The sequence below is a fragment of the Kogia breviceps genome, chromosome 5 (genome assembly GCF_026419965.1).
Source record: "Kogia breviceps isolate mKogBre1 chromosome 5, mKogBre1 haplotype 1, whole genome shotgun sequence".
NCBI lineage: Eukaryota > Metazoa > Chordata > Mammalia > Artiodactyla > Physeteridae > Kogia > Kogia breviceps.
This window is the reverse complement of record NC_081314.1, coordinates 141,990,503-142,008,275: the sequence shown is the minus strand read 5'-3', so window position 1 is coordinate 142,008,275 and position 17,773 is coordinate 141,990,503. Positions and strand designations below refer to the sequence as shown.

Here is a 17,773-nt window from a genome sequence, read left to right as displayed (position 1 = left end):
AAGAACATGAAGGACTGAAAACCTGGGTCTTGGAATATATGACTCCAATGGCACGTCGGAAGTGGAAGCAGCTGATACATGGGTTTAAGGGGAAGAAGGATGTGCTTTCTCCTGAAACTGTACATAAAGAACTAACACAACCCTGAGTGAGCACCAGAGAAAAGGTTCAAGAAGACAGAGCTGAGTGGATTAAATAAATATTGTCCCAATTTTTGCTACCTCAAGCACCAAGTTACCTGGCCTCTCCAGGACTATATCTGGGCTAAACTGAGACAAAATTAGGCACTGAGTATTTGTATATGGCAATAAATACAGGAAAACAGGAGGGAAATAACTCATAGGCATATTATCCGTTACAACACATTGACAAATATCTTTTTTAAGACTGGTGGGCAGAGACTGAAGTTTCTAGGAGTAAGCTATGACCGAAAAAAAGTACAGGTCCCTGCCACTAATTCAAAACATATAGGGACTTCCCTGGTGGTGCAGTGGTTAAGACTCCGCCTGCCAATGCAGGGGACACGGGTTCAATCCCTGGACCGGGAAGATCCCACATGCCGCGGAGCAACTAAGCCGCTGCACCACAACTACTGAACCTGCGCTCTAGAGCCCACGCGCCTAGAGCCCGCGCTCCGCAACAGGAGAAGCCACCGCAATGAGAAGCCCGCGCGCCGCAATGAAGAGTAGCCCCCGCTCGCCAAAACTAGAGAAAGCCCATGCACAGCAATGAAGACCCAACACAACCAAGATAAATAAATAATTTATTTTTTTAAAAAAACATATAAACTACCAGTGATACTTTATTTTGCTTGCCATCCTTTGTCTCCTTTAGTGAGTGTGAAAACAATGATTTTCACAGGTTCATTTCAACCTTCATGTCTATCAACATATCTGCATGTATTCTCTTCTACTCCAAGTTCCTCAAACATTAATAATCAGACCACAGCACTTTTCAGGAACCTAACTTCCACTACTGGAGAGTGACTACTATATAAAGTAGAGACTAGGAAATATCCCTATCATAAGCAGACCTAAGTTCCAGAAGGCTCATTTCTAAGATTTGGTTGAAAGGCAACATTAAGTACTATCTTAGTTATATGTGGAATTAAGCAGACTGAAAATACCAAGTTGCCTCTAGCCCACCTTTCTCCTTTAAGGTTCAGGCCCACATTTCTGAGAGTCCAGTGAACTGAGCTTGATTTTGTTTCCCAGTTATTACTGCATATGAGGTATCTTATATTTAATGTACACATAAACATTTTCCTTTAATTCACTTAATTCCCATAAATAATTACATAAGTTAAGTAGCACTATTACCAGTTTTACAGGTGAGGAAACTAAGACCCAGAGAAGTGAAGTTGCCCAAAGTCACACAGGACGAATTGTAGAGAGATAAGATTCAAATCCAACCAAACAGACTCCAAAGCCGCTTATCTCAGGCCCCACTGAGATAAGCGGAAATAAGTGGGGAAATCTGTCATTTCCCCATTCTTATCTCTTGATCAAAAAAGAAGAGGAGGGCTTCCCTGGTGGCGCAGTGGTTGAGAATCCGCCTGCCGATCCAGGAGACACGGGTTCGTGCCCTGGTCCGGGAAGATCCCACATGCCGCGGAGCAACTAAGCCCGTGAGCCATGGCCGCTAGGCCTGCGCGTCCGGAGCCTGTGCTCCGCAACGGGAGAGGCCACAACAGTGAGAGGCCCGCGTACCGCAAAAAAAAAAAAAAAAAAAAAAAAAAAAAAAAAAAAAAAAAAAAAAAAAAAAGAAGAGGAATGACCAGGCAGGACAGGAAAAAAATCCACTTCTCCTTCCTGTAGTCTCAGTTTTGGTTAATGGGTATCACTACACCCCAATCTCCCAAACTAAAACCCTAATCATCTAGGACCTCTTTCCTATTGCTTACCCCACATCCAATCCACACAAATTCTTGTGTTGAGAAATTCCCTGGCGGTCCAGTGGTCAGGACTCGGCTGCCAGGGCCCAGGTTTGATCCCTGGTTGGGGAACTAAGATCCCACAAGCTTCGAGGCGTGGCCAAAAAAAGAAAAAAAAACCAAAAAAACAGAAAAGTGAGTTCTGTGAGCCATTCTAGGAAATGAACCAAACCTAAGGAGGAGGTCACAGGAACCTCCAGTTTGTAGCCAGTCAGACGCCCAGGTAACAGCCTGGGCTTGTGCCTGGTGTCAGAAGTGGAGGGTCTTACAGGACTGAGCCCTTTACCAGGTAGACAGTGTGAGAATTGGGCTGAATTCTCAGACACCCTGCTGCCATCTGAGAACTGCTTGGTGTGAAAAAGTCCTCCCCCCCGACACACACCCTCTCACATGTTGGAACTGGGTACAGGATCCCTTTGTAAATAGGAATTAAAAGCAAAGTAATATGAACAAATTTTTTCAATCTCTTCTGCTGATGCGCTTGCTTCGTATCACCTACACATAATGTACTCAAACTTTCTATTACTCAAATCGATCCTGCTCGTTAAAAAGTGGTGGCCCAACGACCTCTAGGTGCTTTGAGAATCAAACAAGGTTGAGATCCAGTGCTTAGTGTCATCCCCCGTTACACTTCCCTCCCTAACCTGAACATCTGGGGTGATCTCATGCATGCATGTATTCCAGAAACAAAGCATATCTATCAGACAGAAGACACTTAGGAAGAATATGTTCAATCAATAATAGTCTGCAACCCCTTCTCGTAACTAGTTTCTAAGAAATGCAATAAAAAAACTACTCTGCTCACTCTCTCCTTTCTGATAGTACTGACTTTTCTAAATAGAATGGTCTAAAGTATTTATATATATATATGTGTGTTTCTTAAGTATTTTATATATATACACACAATTTTATTTATAAAATATACATTATATATAATTAATTTACATAAGTACATGCACACATATACTTAGTTGATTATGTATACTTTAATACATATAATTATATATAATTTTATGAACCACTGTTTTTTAATTATCCTTGAATTTCAAAAATACAGAAAGACAAGATCCAGAAATAAAAAAACACACACTATTATTAACAGCTTACATTTTCTTCCAATAAGCCTATCACTAAGAGTAGTAAAATGAGTTTTGTTGTACTTATTTTCCCTGCTAGACTTCTGTGGAACTTAGAGAAATGCTACCTCCTAAAAAATTCTTAAAATGTGTGATCTTGTATTTCAGGGTACCAATCATCCTCCATGTCTCTTTCACCTTTGGCCCCAAACTCAGGTGTTACTCTCCAGTTCCACTGTCTGGCCCCTCCACTCATTTTTCTATACATCTTTCCCAATAAAAGAAGTACTTCAAAGATTTACTCTCACCTAATAATTCCAGACTCTCTTCTCTACCCCGACCGCTCACTCAGTATCTAGTCCGACAGCTGCTGGATGCTGCGTGCAGTGCCACATTACTACCTCAACTCACTGTGCCTACAAGGCATCCTCGTCCCTTCCATACACAGCTCACGCTGCCATCTCTACACGTGCCCCCGACACCACAACCATGCTAGAAACTGCTGAGTTCTTTAGCTACTCTAAACGGTCTCACTAAATTCTATCGACTTTCAAAATGCCTCATGCCTTTCCATTCTCGTCCATGCCTACTGTCATCACGCTGGTCCATGCCCTTGTATCAGTCCCTGTTTCACACATAGTACAGATGCCTCCTAAACTAAGCATCTCCTAGGCCAGACAGTATGTCAGAAACAATACAGGAGGTTGCCAAAACTAGACTGCAGACTCCACCCCGAAAGATCCTGATTCAGGAAGCGTGGAGAAGGACTCAAGAATCTGGTTGTTTTTTAAACAAGAACTTCCAGGTTATTCTTGAGCACAGCCAAATTTGGGAACTGTTTTACTTAAAGACAGCTCATCCCATGAAATGTCCCATTTCATCGCACCTTTAGCTGCCACGCATACATCCCTGAAGCAGACTTTCAATCGCCCTGACCTCAGAGCTCAGCACGGCACTCCATAAAATGCCACTTAACCTCCTTCTGCATCAATGCTCAAATCAGTCCCCTTGCCTAAAACTTGCCCTTTCTTTACCTAAGTCTTATCCACTCTTCAAGACCACCTTAATTCCCCCTCATTCAGCTTAAAGCCACTCCAATCTCTCCTCTGAACTTGCGTTTACTTATCGACCACTATACTTTAGTAATTATTTATGTTATATTCTTACTCAAGTGATAGTACCTACTGCTCGGTGAATCTCAATCTCATATTTCTATTATAGCCCAGCAGATGTTCAATAAGCACGTTAGAAAGACAGAATAACAACATGGAAAATATTGTCTTATATAGAAAAAGTGGGCTATAAAGCAGTATGCAAATATATTCATTTTTTAAAAGGAAAGAATAACTGTGTGCAGGGAAAGAAAAAAAAAAAAAAAGACAGGTTATACACAAAATGCAAATAGTAGTTATCTCCAGAAAGAGGAACTGCAGGAAACTGTTATTCTTATCTTCAGTATTTTCTAAAGTTTCTAAAACGAATGTGCATTTTGTAATGAAACGAAATCTTAAACCTAGAATCTTAAACCTTAAAATCTTAAACTAGAATTTTCCTGATCAATGGAAATTCTATATAAATGACTGGCATGGGGTATCAGCAGCCACAACACATATGACTGATTTGTTAATGTCAACATTTCCCAACCTATATTTCAAATTCCGCTGGCCTCACGAGACTGGATGTTCAACTTTGGGGACCTCATTCACAGTCATGCAAATCAATTACATACACGGGCATGCTAGTTTGCTAGCTGCCTGTGTGGAGTGTTATTTGTTTCTTGTTCTGGTTTGTCCTTTCAATCAAAACTGCAAACTTTAACATAGTAGTGCTGCTCTTATATTGGAATATCAAAAAAGAAACATACAACAGGTAAGAAAACTAGAACTAATATTAAAATAAATCTTAGAAATAAAGGTCTAACGCAAGAGGGACGAGATATGGGAACATATGTATATGTATAACTGATTCACTTTGTTGTAAAGGAGAAACTAACACACTATATTGTAAAACAGTTATACTCAAATAAAGATGTTTAAAAAAAAAGAAATAAAGGTCTAGTTATACCTTTAAATCGCCATCTTAAGCACCCCTTCCTCCTTATGCAGAATAAAATCCTAAATTTATAGTGAAAATCTACCCATCTCCAAGAATAATTCTCATGATAAACTATACCGAGAATTTTCAATCCTGAGTCAAACTGTATGCTAAATTCCTCCATACTAACTTAAGTTCATGTTTTTTTATGCACTCTGAAGAAACAGAAAATAACTATACAGAGCCTACAAAACACTCTTCAGATGCACAGACTTACTCCTCAGCTGCTTCTCCAGCTTAACATCAAGACACTCAATCTCTCTTCTCAAATTTAATTAGCCAGTCCCAGTCCATTTTTCTTGCTCGAATCTTATGCTTTATTTCTCAATTTATGATCTTCAAATCTATACACGGTATACTTGAACACGAGCTTCGGCAAGAGTTAAGCATTATTCCCATACAGTTTTCTTCATGCTTGTAGTCTACTTTGCTTCATATTCAATCTCTACTTTTAGAAATACATTTCATGATGAAAAATACAAAATTTATATACAAAAGTGCATCATCAAAAATAAAAAATCAGAAACAATAAAAATGTTCAACACTTTCAAAAGAAAAGATGACAAAGATTACTGTACATTCACATGATAAAATATTATGTAATCATTTAAGTTCTTAAAACAATTATATTACATGAGGGAAAAGGTCACGCATTATATTTTATCAGAAAGAACTCAAAATCTTCATCAAAGCTCAGGAAAGTTTTTTTTTAAAAAGCACAGAAAAAAACTCTGGAAGAAAATACATAAAATTATTAGTAATGAATGTCTTTGGCTAATAAAAGACTGGATGGTTTTATTGTCTTCTTTACACTTTTCAGTGCATCGCAACTTTTATAAATATGCACATGTTTTATAATCAGGAAAAAAAATGGTCCAAGAAATTCAGCCTCCATCTTAACATAAAAGTTGTCATGGAATCTAGCTAAAGCCACAACTATGAAACAACCTTTAAGTACCTCCAATTTTTAAAACTCCAGTAAAGGTGAGAAAAGCTCATGAAAATAAACTATTAAAGATCTCTGCTTTTAAAACTCAGTTAATATACTGCTAGGTCACTGGCCATGGTAGGGCCCCCCAAAAGTGCTTTGTGTTGCTTAACCTGGTGTGCAAGGCCCAAAGCCATCAGGTTCCGGAGTCAGCCTGCCCTAGTTTAACTCCGGGCTCCACAACTTACTAGGTGGCCTCACTCAAAGTTCTAAACTCCTAGTTGACTAAGTGCCCTCATTTACAAAGTGAAGACTACCCCACAAAATAGTGCCATTATCAATGACACAGCACGTGTAAAGCATTTAAAGCACTGCCCAGTAAATGCTCATTACCTGTTCACTTCTTCATACTGTCATATTTTATACTGTCATCATCATCTCCACCTTTCCAGTCTCATTTCCTACTACACGCTTTCCCCAGATCCACACTCTAGCCACGAGGGACAACGCTCTCTCCCCGAACATCACTTTTTTGCTCAGACTCCATGAGCCTTCCTTCCTTTTCTACCAGTCAACACCAATGCCTTGTCCTCCACAAAGTCTCCCACCAGCAACTTCTACAGTAGACACCACTTCCCCTCAACCCTGCCACAGCAGGATTTATACCATGAGTAAGGTCCTAACCCCACTCTGCCTTCAACTGCAGCTAACAAACTATATGCCTGACAGCACCTAGCCCCAGAAAGTGGGAACAGCCTGTTCAACTCACCCTCCAGATGGTCAGCTTCCTCAACTATACATGACTCTCAATACAGGAGGGAAAGGAAACCAGTATCATCAAACTACATCGTCTCCAAAACAATATCTGCTTTTGGTTGCTTTGTTGAAACAAATGAGTTATATTCTTTTAATATTTAAGACAAGATTATAAGCACAGTTAAGTCATACCTGCAATCTAATGATGGAACAAATGACTTTGCTAATTCATTTCAATGCGAAAGGCACAAAATTGAGTATTTCTGATACAGAGAATGGTGTATGAACTAAAAACATATTTTATATAATTATCAATTCTCTATAAATAGCCATAATCAGATAAAGCTTGGGCATAGTTTTTGCTTCTTGTTTTGAGTTATTTTTCCTCTTAAACACCAAGCCTCTTTTCTAAAGAGAATATTTTTAAATGTGGTATTATTTATATTGAAAAGGTTAGCAAACCAGGTGGGCAAAACAGTGATGACTGTGGAAGCAGGAGGACAGGGACATGCGGGTTCATTATATTCTCTACTTTTATGTAAATCTGAAGTTTTCCATAATTAAAAAAAAAATTTTAATAGAGGTGGTGATACATGAAAGAAGTATTAGAAATACAATTCTTTAAACTATAAAATAAGTGAGATACTTGACAAAAGCAGCTAACTAAAAGAAATTTAAAGATTTGATATTCTACAACAGAGAACTTAAAAACATACCATGACTAAGCAAAATTTGCTTTTTTAAATTCTTTTGTTTGTTTCTCTTTTGGGAGAGGAGATAGGGGTTAAAATTGCTTGGGAAACTATTTTACATAAAATGCTTTATATAAATCACTAACAAAGATTTACCTATGTAAACTTTGGTTCCTATAAAATTTTTCACAGGGACATTTATTGTGTTAATAAAAACGTACAGCTGTGATGTGAAAATTCAGGGAGTTGGGGTGAAATTCCTTTTAGGGTGTCATCAGCTAGCTCTGAGGGATCGATAAAGCACAAACTTCCTAGTGCTGAAGTCCACAAGACAGATAGATCCCACTACTAGTTTTAGCAGCTAACATTCTCTAGCCACTCTTGGAGAAAAAAAAAATTGAACATTTTAACAACTTGCCCCAAAATTTCCTCTTGCTACCCAAAGTCATAATTGATGTTTGATCTTCCTGTTTTTTCAATATTACAAAGAATAACATTTTTTGTGGTAGCTAATACATATGAATTATACAATAACACTGAATTTAGTATCAGATTGAGAGCAAGAGGTCTTCAATTTCATTTAATTCAAATCAATCCTTTAGTAGATGTGGAAATGCAGGTCTAGAGGTTATGTGCCTTACTTAAAGAGTATGTGAAAGTAAAATAAACAGATCAGAAAAGATCTGATTATCAAACCAACGATAACAGCAAAATAATACTTACTGCCATTTTAATTAAGCATTCAAACTCCACTGCTACAAAGACATATGGGCAAACATGTATCTGTACAACAACATAAGCATACTTATGTTTCTTTTCATATAAATGGAAATACACAGGAAAATGTCCAGAAAGATAACTGCACACCTTCAACAGCAGTATCTGTCGTTAGGACAATGGGACTGAGAAGGTGGCTGGGTAGGAATGGACAGGAGTGGACAGAAAGTCGAAAGAGGGACAACCATACATACTTCTGTATACAATTCAGAAGTGCCATCACTTATGCCTACTGAAACAACCGAAAAATAATTTTACATAACTGCATATACACAAATAATATCCTAAAAATCAGATGATGTCATGACATGATGAGAGTTTCAAATCTATCATTCATTTCTTCAACAAATATGTGCTGAGAACTGGAGACATAAGGGTGAGATTTACTGCCACTGTGTCTTTCCTCAGGGAACTCACAGTCCAACGTGGGAAACAGGCAAAATCACACTAATATATAACTACAAACCATGCTCACGATTATGAGGGGGAAGTACAGATTGCTAAAAGAGAAAATTAACGAGAGGAACCAATTTAGATTTGAGGAAGAGGGAGTATCAGAAAAATCTTTCCAAGAATTTGACAGGTGAGACCTGGATTTGTAGTCTTAGTATGTGTAAGGCTTCTGAAGCTCACAATTCTTTCAACTTCTAGATCTACATAAGAGAGGCGGTGAAAATTCAGAACTTCTGAGAAAGTAATTAGGTGAGTGGGGATCTGGAAGTACCAAGGACGTTCAGCCAAGACAATGAAAGATTAAAGGACCAGTGACTAGATATCTCCAAATAATTTAGCAAGTCTCAAGGATGGAATGGACTGACTTGATAGGACTAAGAGTAAGAAGAATGTTACAGGAGAACAAGTGGCAAATGAAGGAAAGAATGAAGGCATCCATTAATGGGAGAGTTGTTTCATGAGTGACAGCCCCTAGTCATCTGCATAGCTAGCAACCCATGGTATCTGCCTTGGCTATGGTTCCAACACTAAGTGGGAAGCGGAGTACAATTTACTCTAGAGCCCACCACCCCTCTGGCCTGACCTTCATCCAAAGGTCCACATCACTACAACATTATTTAAAAGTCTGCCTACTCCATGAAATATAATCAGGGAAACAGAATTTTTAAAGAAAATTGTCTCCTCCACTGACCCTATTTTTTTGCCCTGGTTCTCTGGGGACAACTTCCCAACATGGTGGAGGGAGCTAGAATCCAAGCAAAGCATGGGGGTCCTACTGAGATGTGAAGCTAAAGATTAGAGTTCCAAACAGCTGAAGCACCTGGAATCTTTGGGAGACAGGGCAACAGAGAGGGGAGAGCTATGCAGAGAGGGGTCTCCAAAAGTCTGTAGAGGGGTCCCAAGAAGACCAGAATGTACATGGGGCAAGGTGAGACAAGCTTAGTGCAGAGTGACTGCTAAGAGGTTGAGAGCAGAACAGAAATGAAAGAGAATGGGAAATCTTGGAGTCTTTGCCCAGCCACAGTGGAGAGATCTCTTTAACAGAGGTTTACTGTGTCAACCTGACTGAGCTATGGGCTGCCCGGACAATTGGTCAAACATTATTCTGGGTGTGTCTGTGAGGGTGTTTCTGGATGATATTAACATTCGAAGCCACAGACTGACTGCCCTCCCTAATATGAGTGGTCCTCATCCAGTTGGTTGGGGGCCCGAGGAGAATAAAAAGGCTGACCCTTCCACACGCAAGAGAGAACTCCTCCTGTCTGACTGCTTTGAGCTGAGACTTCAACCTTCTTCCTGCCTTTGGACTCAAACTGAAACTTCAGCTTTTGAATCTTAAGCCTGCTGGTTTTCAGAATAGAACTTAAACCATCAGCTCTTACGGTTCTCAGGCTTCAGACTCCGACCAGAACTACACCATCAGCTCTCTGGGTCTCCAACTTGCAAAGTGCAGATGTGGGGACTTCTCAGCCTCCATAACCACACGAGCCAATTTCTTACACTAAATCATATACCCCCATTGGGTCTGTTTCTCTGGAGAACCCTTATGAATACACACCTTAACATCCTTTCCCCCTTTCAAGACTAAGGACCACACTTTTAGAGTATAGCCTACTCCAGATCAAAATGAATAATGTCTAAAACCAAACCCAGGCAAGATCCACGGAAGACCCAGTTTGGAAGTCATGTCCCACCATATTAGAGGGGCCAGGCGTAACCTTGAGCTTTCTATAAATCTTGAGTAATAAAATACAAAACCAAACATAATTAATTCGAGGTGACCAACCAGCTTTGTAGAACAAACATTAACCTTCTCAAGAAGAAAAAAACAGTATTCAATCAAAATTCAGTAAACAAGAAACAGAAAAATGTGATCCACAGTCAAGGGGAAAAAAGAGTCAATGGAACACCAACCCCAGGTTGGACAAGATGTTAGATATAGCAGACAACAACTTTAAAGCAGATATTTTATACAAAGAATTAGAAGAAAATGTGTTCAAAAACTTTAAGGAACAATTTGCTCTTTAATGTGTGAACGGACAGAGTATCTCAGCAGAAAAATTGAAACTACGAAAGAAAAGGAAATTATAAAATCACAGAAGACAGTGAGAAAACAGGAGAAAAATATCTGAAGAAATCATGGCTAAAAAAAACCTCTCAAATTATAACCATACCCCGGCACGTCATAGGCAAACAGCTTAAAACCAAAGATAAAGAGAGAAATCTTGAAAGCAGCCAGAGAGGAAAAAGACAGTATACACAGAGAAAAGAACAAAACAGTAATTATCACTAACATCTTACCAGACACAAGGAAGCCAGAAGACAGTGGAACGCCACCATTAATATACTCAATGACAACAACTCTCAACCTGGAATTCTATATCCAGTTAAAATAACCTCCAAGCACAAAGGTGAAATAAAGACAGAATTTTTTACCAGCATACCTGCTCTACAAAAACTGCTAAAGAATGTTCTTCAGACTGAGGGGAGATTATACTGGATGGAAACACAAATCTATACAAGGAGTGAAGAGTGCCAGAAATGGTAAATAAGTAGGTAAATTTTCATAAATGAGTATTTTTCCCTTCTTCTAATTAAATTAAAAGATTATTGTTTAAAACAAAAATTAATCAAATTGGAGCTTAAAATGTGCTTAAAGCTAAAATCATAAAATTGTAACATATGTAGGAGTACACATGTAGGAGGAAAAAAATATGGCAACAACTGCACCAAGTGGGAGGCAGGTAGACAGCTTGATAGTGTTTACCGTTATTACACTTGGGAAATGGGGAATGGGAAGTGGAAAGCGTCACTGACTCTAAATATTTAAACACAGATATGAACTTCCCTCGATACACAGAACACCTTCAGAAGTTCCTGTGAAGAAGAGCTCATACAAAGTAATTACAAACACACAAAGAAACCCTCCATCACAAGAGAAACTCAGTGGGTAAACAACCAAACTTCATACCCAAGGAACTAGAAATAACAGAACTATTTGAAAAGAACTTTCAAATATATATCTTAAGATATCAGAGAAAAGAGTCTGTTTTTTTTTTAAGGGTGACAAAAAAAAAAAATTAGGCACGTTCAAGAAAGAACCAGGAATTAAAATCAATACACACACATACATTTATGTTCATGACTGGCTCAGGACTGCAAAAACCCTCCACTGGTACCTTCCATTCTAAGTGTGACCATTTTTTCTTTTTTAAACAACACTGTTTACTGTGTGTTCATATCTTATTGAAAATGATCAGTCCAAAATTAGCTAAAATAAGGTATAGCATAATAAAAAACAAAAAGTCCAACTGTAACACATTTTCAAGTTTGATACAACCAAGCAATTTTAGGAAAAGTATAATCATAGTATATTTTTCATTATCCTCCTGCAATCGCACCTTCTCACAAAGTCATTAAAATTCCTAAATTGCTAAAATGAGTGCCAATAACTTATATCATTTTCTCAAATTTAGACTCATTTTTAATAAATCCTGATCAAAATTACTACTTTCAGCTTGAGCTAGTCCTAAAAGAACAATGACCTCCACTATTTAGAGACTAGTAGCTCAAAACCACTGTTATAAATGACATGTGAGGTGGTAAAATTTGGGGCAATGCCTCTCAATTTGGATCCCAAATTTGAATCTCAAGCTAATGTTGAAAAGATGTAAGATACATCATGAATTTTTACTGTAACTGGAAATATACTTACGAATTTCTTAAAGTTACTGTTTCAAAAGCAAACTTCCTACTCTTCCAAATAATGCCTAGGAGTGTAAGCTAAAAAATGTCACCCTCCAAAAAATATCCACGTCCTAACCTCCGGATGTTATCACCGTTAGAAAGAGGTCTTCACAGGTGTGACTGTGATGTAGCTAAGAATCGTGCAATGAGGAGATTATCCAGGTGGGCCCTACGTGCCTTTACAAGTGTGGCTTGAGGGGCAGAAGAGGAGAGGCAAAGCCACCAAGGCAGCAGAGGTCGGAGGGACGCAGCCGCGACTCAAAGAATGTGGCAGCAGCCAGAAGCTAGGCAGGCAGGGAAGAGGCTGCCTCTTAGAGACCCCCTGGGCCCCATGACACTTTCACCTCGTTTCAATGGTACTGATTTTAGACTCCTGGCCTACAGAACAAGGATAGAATAAATTACTGTTGCTTTAAGTCACTAAGTCTGTAGTGCTTTTTTTACAGTAGCCACAGGAAACTAATACAGAGAGGTAAGAAAGACATTTTCAAATCTTCTTAAAATATGTACATTTACAAATGTCACCTATGAAAAACGCTCCAATCTGTATCTGTATTCTTGGAGGATGTGGAAAAGTACGCTCGATTTATGTCAACATCTCATTTGCAATGATCTGCAATCTTACTGTTTTGTGAGTTCCTTCAAGATTTAAAAAGACAAAAACACTGAGAAACATACAGTGTAAAATCCCCACCACTTTCACGCTCAGTGAAACCCAATGCTGAGCTATCCAATCAGTAAGTTCAAGAAAGCTTTCACATGTTCTATCACAAACAGCAAAAGTTAAAAATGTCAAGCCTAGGCTGTCAATGACATGAGGGCACAAACTGAATTTGTGTTTTTCACTACTTTATCCCCAACTCTTGGTACATTATCAAATAAATCAGCCTTTGTATTTCCTGTCAAGATTCCCTACTACCATACACTGCATGTTTTCTATACCACTCTTCCCCTTCCTTTACTCTGAAGCTTAATAATGAACCCCCAGACCTCCATCCATAATATCTCAATGGGTTAAGCAGCAGTCACGCCCTCGTCAAAGCCAAGGCAAACCTAACATGCTGAAACGAAGGAAGAGTCTGACATGTCCTGTCAAGTTGTTTTACCAGGAAGAAGCCACTTACTTGAACATCTATGCATAAGCCAGATTTGGCTCCAACATTACCAACTGCTTCTAGGCTTTAAAATCCCAGGCTCCTTCCACTAAAGGACACGGCCTCTCTCAACTCACAGAACTGTTGGAACTGATTAAGGTGATATACGTAAGTGCCTAGCACATGGTTTGCGTTATCACGTTTAGTTCCACTTCCCTTTGCTTCAGAGAAGGGAAGGAACATATCCTTAACCTTCACAAGGTTCTCGATCCGTGTTACTTGCCTAACAAGGTCCCGGCAACTGCAAATGGGGAGAGAGAAGAGTCCTCCTCGTACCTGACAGAGGCTGGTCCCTCTGGGGTAGAAAGAACAGGGGAAGTCACTCCTCCCGTCTCAAGCTGTGCTCTTCACCTTCCGTGACCTCTCCCATCCTCTGAACCTGAATATCGTATTCAGAACCTGCCTTGCAACGGTTGTAGAATTCATCCCTTAAGAAGAAAATGCTCTTAATAATGGTACTGTGATTTGTTTATGAATCCTGTCTTCTCTACCAGGTTGTAACTTCCTTATGGGCAGAGACTATATCATATTCAAGGCCAAAGTACAAAGCACAGTTTCCCACGCAGATGACAATGAAGATGTATTTAACTGAAATCATCAAGTCAATATACAGTATCTTAACACTATGTTAAAAGTATGTAAATTATCTGGCTTGTTCTGCTATTGGTAGTTATGCTGAGCAGATAACTTTTCCAGAATCCCTGTTCAATTAGGCAAGTATCAAGAAGTCTAGATTTCTATCTCACAGTAATTTCCCAGCTTACTTCTAAAGGGAGATATGAGCACTTAACTTTATTTACCAAATAAATTGGCACAATACCTGGCACAGACTTAACTTATATTGCCACCTAACATTTTTTTTGATACTTTTTAATTTATGAAACAATTTCAAGTACAACTCATGTCATGCTCCCTGAACCCTGTGAAACCAGGTAGGTATAATTTTGCACTTTTACAGGTGAGGCAACTGAGGTGCAGACTATCCAAAGCAGTGGACATCCCATACCACTGACAGCTGCATCAGAGTCACCCTGAGGGGCTTGTTAAAAATTCAGATTCAGAGATATAATCATCAGAACCTCCAGAGGATAGGGCCTGAATCTATATTTTGAACTAGGGCCCCAAGCGATTTTGACACATGGCCAAATTTACAATCTTACAAGAATTCAGGACCCAAGAGGCCTGATGGTATTTAAGAAGGAGCTTCCTTCTGTTGGGCTAGTACTACGGGCTACTCCTCTGGAAAACTGAGATGTCACTTGTGACCAAATGTGCACCTAGGTGTTTCCAGGAACACAGTACACAGCAAAGATTAAACGACTCTTTACCTGGCTTGTACTCTGAGGACACAAAGGTATAATCCGTTAGAGCTGGTTAGTTTTATGTTCCTAATCAATTTCAAAACTTGTCTTTTGATATCCTCTACTCAGCATTTTAATCCGAGTGCCAAAATAATTTACTTCCTCTTTGTGTTAATTGTTAAGATTTTTTGCTAAACAAAAACATTAAGTAAAAAGCTTCCCCCAGAAGGGTACTGCTAAGAAAGCTGAACGGTTTCATCCACACTATCTGTGGCAGAGACAGTCATCTCCTTCCTCCATAAATATAGACAAGTACACAACTGCCCTGCTAGGTGACACTTCCCAGCTTCCCTTGCAGCTGGGTATGGCCATGCAAGTAAGTTTTCATGGACAGAATGTGGGAAAAAAGCGTGGGGTGACACTTTTGGTCCTTTAGGACAAGGAGTGAACGCTTTTCTGTCTCTTCGCCTGCCTGTGAGTTGGGGCAAGGCCAACACAGATGAGGACCGTCCCCAGGGTACTGTGAATGATCAAGGAGGAAGAAACGTGCCTCTGGATGACCCACTGAGGCAGCACCCACAGCGGCCGGGCCACTCACCTCAAGAGGATTCTGCGCTCTCAGAGCCCTCGAGGCGCTGGCTCCCGCTTACAGCAGGTGAACCGGGCACCTAATACGCTACTGTGTGCGTGACAACCAGAACCCATCCCCTCTAACAGCTGTTTAGTACATCAGCTGAGGGCGTCTCTAAGGTGTTTGATAATAAAATGCTGGATGCTGAAGGGCTCTTAAAAGATCATCTATGAAAGTCTAGAGATTAAAAGACACGGCAAGAAGAACACTGGACCCTGGGACTCCTAACTTCCCAGGTCACTCTCCCTTTAACATTATGTTAAGCCTGGATTCTAAAATCATAGAAAAATGAATGCATTTTTAAAAATCACCTTTGGATTAATTTTATTCATTGATTCAACAAATAATCTACCCCAGCATCTGCCATTTGCCAAGCAATGTGTTTTCAGGTGAATGCAGATTTACAGAGGCCTTTCGTTTTCTGGCTGTACTATGCCTTTAACCCTCCTGAGCCTGGATAAATTACACAGAAAACAAGTGCAAAGACGTTAACACTACCCTGAAGGACCCAGATATACTCAAATCAAAATGTGAAGTTTCTCCTTATAGCAAGTAATATATTACTTCTGCCACTGCCCTGTAATAGCCTCCATCCCAAACAAGCATTTTCATTTGCACCCAGTCCAAAGCAAAGAAAGAAGTCAGTAAACCCAAGTAACAGCATTCGGCCTACACTCCTTCCCAGAGAACAGGGGCACTGGGGTCCTGCCTTCTCACCCGCCCTGACCCCCTGGGGCCTGCACCATACAGGAGACAGAGGAGTGGGAACAGGCCTCACTCCCAGGAGAGACAGGAACGCCTCCTTTCCTGTGGCATACAAGAGATCCTGGTGAGCTATGTTGATAATAAGCTAAAGAACAGGAAGAGCTTTTGCTAGAAAGCTAAAAGGTTTCCAAATCCCAGAACAGAGTCCATTCTAACAGTGCTTTGTCCATAAGGATAAGATCGATCTGCCTGGATGCAAAACTCCATAGAGTAAAATGCTTTCCCCCTCTGGATTTTTAAAAGAAAATCTATTTAGTGCAGGTAAAACCTCAGTATTAAAACAAATTACCCAGATCACATACCAAGGTTTTCCAGGATGGGGGAAGTGGCTCAAGTCCTGTGGGGCAGGCACCGTGCAGGAGTAACCCTTACAGAGGAATGTTTCTCAACCTTCTCTCCTTCGTTCCCATCACCGGGAAGAAAACTTTAGTTAAATTAAATTTCTCCTTAATGAGAGAAATTAAATATTATGGAATAAGATTCTGTCAGCTAAGGCTGACTTACTGTAATATCTAAGATTTTTTTCACTCCCCCATGCCCAAGAACAAGTTTTCCCCCTTGGGGAGTGATATCACTCCCATGGAGAATGCGTGTCACAGGACCTAAAAATGTGATCCGCAAACTTTACACATCACCCAGACCCCTTCTCAGACATTTGGGTATGCTAAGTCTGCGGGAAGACCCAAAAATCTGCATTTCTTTTAAGCTTTCCAGAGGACTCCAATGTATATGGTCAATGAGCCACAATGTTTCTGACAAATTTCTATTGTTACACCCAAGCCCAGTAATAGGATGACCTCAATATGAGAACTATTTAAATGAAATGAAACACTGTCACATTCCCGGCATTAAGGAGATCTGCTCAGGGGCAAAAAAGAAAAGTCTTCAGCTACAATTACAGGAGATGTGATTATCTATTTCTTCTTTCTCCTGTACAAAGGACAATCACAGGATTACTGGAGAAATACTTGAGATATTTTATGGACTGTAACATGTGACCCAAAAGGAGGTTTACGTCACTTATTTCACAAAGTACATATTCAGTGTTTTTATCTAGTACTTTGGTACTTTAACTTAGGTGTAATTTGGAGCTGAGAAGGCCATAAAGTACTCATTATCTCTTTTACCCAATCTCCAAATCTATATTTACAAACCCTACCAAAATTATCAAACCACAGTTTAACTGAATAAGACAAATTATGTTAATATGATACAGCTATCTGAATGTAGTTACAGCAAAAAGGCATACAATCACATCAGTGCATTATAAAATGCATAAACTGGTCAGATTAGATAATAAAAAAACAAAACAGAGGGCTTCCCTGGTGGCGCAGTGGTTGAGAGCACGGGTCCGTGCCCCGGTCCGGGAAGATCCCACGTGCCGCAGAGCGGCTGGGCCCGTGAGCCGTGGCCGCTGAGCCTGCGCGTCCGGAGCCTGTGCTCCGCAGCGGGAGAGGCCACAACAGTG

General features: G+C 39.8%; 1 protein-coding gene across 8 annotated transcripts in view; it reads right to left on the bottom strand.

The window, feature by feature from the left end:
- DYRK1A (dual specificity tyrosine phosphorylation regulated kinase 1A) overlaps positions 1 to 17,773 on the bottom strand; it is a 145,851-nt gene that overhangs the window by 99,464 nt on the left and 28,614 nt on the right. The window lies entirely within an intron of this gene.